The sequence below is a fragment of the Monodon monoceros genome, unplaced genomic scaffold (genome assembly GCF_005190385.1).
Source record: "Monodon monoceros isolate NGI ecotype Baffin Bay Population unplaced genomic scaffold, NGI_Narwhal_1 Super_Scaffold_16, whole genome shotgun sequence".
Taxonomy (NCBI): Eukaryota; Metazoa; Chordata; class Mammalia; order Artiodactyla; family Monodontidae; genus Monodon; species Monodon monoceros.
The window spans coordinates 24031234-24037233 of NW_021703772.1; positions in this window are offsets into that span (position 1 = coordinate 24031234).

The window sequence follows — 6000 nt, forward strand, 5'->3', positions numbered from 1 at the left end:
ATTTCTGTTGTCTCTAAGCTATTCAGTGTGTGGTCTTTTGTTATATCAGCCCGAATGGACAAAGACAGCAAATATTATGAGGTAGTGATAACAAAAAATAATGTTTCGACAGTCATACCTTATAAGTAATGTTTTACTTATTGTGATTTTTAAACAGAATGGTTCCAGATAAACTCATTGACACAGTCAGAAAGGCGAAGAAACAGCATTAAGTAGCAGGGCAAAAATAATCTGGAACTTTTCTGCAGAAATTTTAAAGATGGATAAATTATCCTAAACATGGTCTTCTGAAAACTGCCTTCATGCTTGATTTAAATAAGTGTGGGCTTTTGTTTACCAAGTTTCCTCCATAATTAATGGCATTCTTTGCCTATCCATATCAGTCTATCCCTATCCTCATACTCCTTTTCTTTCCTTACTGCAGAATATAATTTCCAATATTTACGCTTGTTTTCCAACTCCTTTCTATTTAAAACTCTTGAGCTAACTTGTCATGAGTAATATGAAGATATTTGTACTGGAAGCACTGGCCATGATATCCAAGTGTTTGCAATGATAAGTTGTCACTTTATGGTATCTTCCAAATTCTGTAAGTGGCCTAGATATTTTGCTTATTCTTGTTAGGTGCTAAAACCTATCTACTAATTTACCACTTTGTTAATTCTGTAGCCTAAGGGAGTTTCCAAGATTCACTCCAGTTCCAACTCTAGCCATTATGAAGTGAGTGATATATTTATGATAAAATCCGACCTGATATCGTGTACCCTCAAGATTGAGACATGTACAACCATCTGGAATTTCTTGGCTTTGACCTGACAAGTTCCCCAGTCTTCAGGAATGGTTGCTGTAGTTACGCCTACCACCATGTTCCCTTGTCTTCTACAATATAAGTAAGTAACCTGATATTTTGGCCTTCAAACACTCTATCCTTTGTCTCCCCACCTCACCCCACCTCCCTTCTTGTTTTATTTATTTGCATCAGATTGTGACATGTATATATATTACTATCATTTGATAACACTCAAGGGAAAAAAAAAACTGGGACAGCAAATGACTCATGTTTTTCCAAACTCTTAGCCAAATTACTTTGTAGTCATCCTAACAAATAGTAGAGTTTGGCTATACCAATGTATTACACTAATATATTTTCCAAGTTACAAGTATAAACCCAGAGTCTTCTGCTTTCTTCTTTAATGTTTTGACAAGTCTGATTATAGCTAAGAATGTGATCACTTGATCACATAATGAGCATGGGAAAAACTCTGCTTCAGGCACAGGTAAAGGGACAACAGCACTTTATTTGCCAAGAAGAATTTAAATAGCTTTCTTGGGTCTTTGAGATATGAAATGAGTTGTCTAATTCTTTTGAATTAGCACTATGTTATTATCTCTCTTACATTTTTTTTTAATTGAAACTCTAAAATAGACACCGATATTATCTATTTAAACTAGAGTATGCTGAAAAACACTCTGCCTTAATTATAAAAATGTGGCTTGGGCTTTTTAAAAGTTATTAAACATCCTCTTGAAATACCTGCCACCGTATGCAATATGACATTTTTCAGCGTTAATAACATTCTCCTTTGTGCTATATTTTGAACACTTCTTAGAGTAATTTATCCTGGTCATAGTTTCTAACCTATAGAAAACTTAACTCTGAAGAGCTTGATATTGTGTGGTGACTTTGAGGCCATGTAAACATTTGCTAACATATCATTCTATCAATGTAGATTATCTTAATGATGTAGTTTTTTTTTTTAAGATGAAGTATGTTAGATATGCTTGGATGAGTTATATTATACTCCTGTGACTAAGAAAACATGGCACAATTATCCCAGTTTAAAGAAAGCCTCCCAAAATGACCAAGATAAATGGAGGGCACGTGTTTTCTTTTCTGTGATCATGTGGCTCATATTAATGTCCGTATGCCTTGCCAGCTGCATTTCCAATGTGTGTATAACCCAACTACAATTATTAGTCACCACATAGAGGTTTATAAGTAGCTTTGGGTAATGCTAGTGTTCCATGGTAACCTAGCATATTCAAGCATCAGGATTGGTGATCTCTCAGCTGCTGCTTTTGGACAGTCAGTGTCACCTATAATACACCAGCAGAGGGTTAAGGTACAACTAGTATAATTTGTTCACTTGTTACATTTTAAGTTTGTAAACTTTCTGGGTTCTATTTATCTGCTGTTTGTTCTTTAGTTCTCTGGAGGCTGAGTTATAAATAACCCTTGTATTTCTCAGAAGCAAAGACTTTTTCTACTTTTCTCATTTTTAAGTAAGACTTATTTTCACTATTTTGAACCTGTGTAAATTACAAATGCAATAGTCTGGAAAAGGAAAAGAGCTTTAGCTTCTAAATTTGTTTTGGTCTGTGAGATCTAAATTCATCCCATTTGTCCAGCTATTATGGCAGAACTCCATAATAAAACTAATTTGGAGAAACAAGGACAACATCATTGGCCATCTGAATGACAGTAAGAGTGAATGACCTACCCCACTGCATTTATCACTATGTACAAAACAGGCCTGATTGTGTGTGTGTGTGTGTGTGTGTGTGTGTGTGTGGTACGCAGGCCTCTCACTGTCGTGGCCCCTCCCGTTGCAGAGCACAGGCTCCGGACGCGCAGGCTCAGCGGCCAGCCGCTCCGCGGCATGTGGGATCTTCCCGGACCAGGGCACGAACCCGTGTCCCCTGCATCGGCAGGCGGGCTCTCAACCACTGCGCCACCAGGGAAGCCCAGGCCTGATTTATATGGAGTAACACCCAATTCATGGCACAGCAAAGACTTTTGATATTTTACTCTAAGTATAAAGTTAGGCTACATATGGGTCTAAGTCCTTGATCATTTTATTAATATTAAACATAGAATATTTAGGAGATACAGTTATGAAAGCATGTACACATTTTAAAATCTAGATTTAAACCTGATTCTGTCAAGGTGAAGGGAGTAAATTATTATCATTTGAAGACGTAAAGGATTTTTTTTTGTTTTTTTTTCTTTTGAGAACCTTGAAGAAATGACTTGGTAAATAGCTCTAGAAAAACAAAAAACAAGTATGAAGCAACATATTCACACTTTCATTCTAGGATTCTGGCCCAGTGAACATTATTTATTCTGGGATCCTTGACAAGGTCGCTTTGAGTCCTTGAAGTTTAAGCACATGTCTACAGAATTAGCCTGTAGGATGAGGCTTTAAGAGGATAGAATGTGCAGATGATCTTGTTTCCAAAATTAAATTTGAGTCTACTTTGAAAGTTTGAGGAGACTGTAAGCTCTGTCCCTTTCCTTTCTATACCATCTCTTCTTTTTGTGCACGTTTGGTTCCTGTTACAGTATTCACTAGTAAAATCATCTAAAATTTAAGGGATTAGAATGTCTACTGCAGGCAAGCCACTTTGCTAAGTACTACACGGAGTTCATTCTTTTATTCAGTACTTCCAGTGTGTCAGATTGGGTGCTTAGGATATAATATTGAATATGACAAAGTCTGTATACTCAAAGAAATTATCTTACACTGAGGAAGAAAACAAATAATTAGGAATAAAACATGATAGTCATTACTATAAATGTAAAAGTAAAACGCTGTGAAGATAAATAGAAGGGGAACCTAATTTAGCACTGGAGCAAGAAAAAGCATCCTGGTAGAAGTGACATCTAAGCTGAGTCCAGAAGGATAAATCGAAGTAAATCTGATGAATGTGGAAAACTGAGAGAGGAAGATGGAAAGTGTGTTCTATGCAGAGGAAAGACATCTACAAACTCCTGGAGAGGAGGGTAGAGAGAAAACAGACAGATGGACAAGAGGAATAGGACAAAGGAGAATCAGAAAGAGATGACAGAAAGAGAATAAATATGAATGGTTACCTTCAGGAAATTACATGCTCAATATGGCTGGAGTGTATGATGAGAACAGAAACATAGCAAGAGATAAAACTGGAGAGGTGAGTAAGTAGAGTCAGATATTAGGGCTTTGTTTTTTTAATTCAAGGAATTTGAATCTATACCAAGGGAAACAAGAACCAATGAAGATTCTATTGGGGAGTGACATGGTTAGATTTGCAAAATTGCTTGGGCTTCAGTATGAGACTAGGTTGGAGGGATGCCAGACAGGAAGTAGAAGTTGCTACAGTAAATCCTAGAAAAAGATCATGGTGGCTGATGCTATGGGAGTGGTCTGGAAATGGACAGATGTGCTTAGACTCCAAAGATACTTAAAAGGTAGAAGTGCTGGACTGGTGATTGGTTGTATGTAGGTGGTGAAGAAGAAGGATAAATTGAGGATGATACCCTAGTTTCTGAGTCAGAAAAGTAAGTACACAGTGGTGCCATTTTTTGATGTCAAAATCACAGTGGGGAGAAACAGATTTGAGGGGTATAAAGAGGAGGAACATATTGAACATGTTGAGTGTGAAATACCAGTGTGACATCCAAATGGAGATGTCTAGTAGGAAATTGAAGATACTAGGTTAATATCAGGAGAGAGATCTGAGCTTAAGTTCATGTAAACTCCACTTGGATGTCATACTGGTATTTCACACAATATGACATATAAAATATATGGTATGCATACTATATATAGACACACACATATACTATATATATGGTAATATGAAACCAGAGTGGATGAGATCATCTACGGAGAGTGTACAGCAAAAAAGCAAACTTTAAAGTTAAACTCAAGGGATTAAAGTGTAAAGTGTAAGAAGAGTTTTATCAAGGAATGCATAAAACAATAGAAGGAATGAGATGTACAGAAATGATTATAAAGAAAAGTTGTGACCAAGAATCAAAACACAGGTACTGGGAGAAGGTATTGGGGCCAGAAATAGCCGCATAGAAAAGGTGGGATTTAAGAGAGATTTTGAGGGGCTTCCCTGGTGGCACAGTGGTTAAGAATGTGCCTGTCAATGCAGGGGACATGGGTTCAAGCCCTGGTCCGGGAAGATCCCACATGCGGCAGAGCAACTAAGCCCGTGAGCCACAACTACTGAGCCCACGTGCCACAACTACTGAAGCCCTTGTGCCTAGAGCCCGTGCTCTGCAGCAAGAGAAGCTACTGCAATGAGAAGCCCATGCACTGCAACGAGTAGTAGCCATTGCTCGCCACAAATAGAGAAAGCCCGCGCACAGCAACGAAGACCGAATGCAGCCAAAAAATAAATAAATAAGAGAGATTTTGAAAATTCTGTTGGGAAGTTCTCAGAAAGATAACTAAAAGTTAAGTTGAAATTGTGTTACAAAAGAATTTTAAGGGAAAGCTTCCTCAATTTTAAGTTCCTCTGAATTTGAATGTGTCTAAGAGAAACACAGAGCACAACCAGAGACCTCAAACAGGCACAGACACAGACCACCCCTTGGCCAGAGAGTAAATCCCCATATACCTCAGCTGGGGTGGTGGGTGGTGTCCAGTCATGTGTCTCCTTCTCTCAAGAAGGTTTGAACAGTTTTTTGTTCCTCTTTGTGATGTATACAATCGAATACCATTTAAAATTGTTATTTTATAGATGTGGCATATATGTGTAAAAAAAAATAGGTGTATGTTTGCAGTTATTTAAATGTGCCATGCATTATCATCTTATTTTGAGCTAGAGGTTTCGTCTCAATTTACAGAGCTAGAAACAGGGGTCCTCACAACCAGGCTTTTGGTGAATCTATTCACATAAGCCTTTTTTCTCCACCACCAACTCATCACATGACTGGGAACTGGGGTTTCATAGTCAGATGGTGTTCAAGGTCACACTAAGGCAGGATGTACAGTTATAGATCAACCCTGTAGCCCAACAGAGCTTTTAGACAATCTCTTTTACCTACATAGGCTTCTCTGGAACCACTTTTTAACCACAATGTGTTACTGGTCTTCTGGTAACCTGTGTGCTTTGTAGTAAAATTAACTATGTTTTCCCATTTATTATCATACAAATCTTCAGCTATGCACACAGATATAAATTAACTGGATACATAAAATATACAATGCCCATTATTTTCACAGG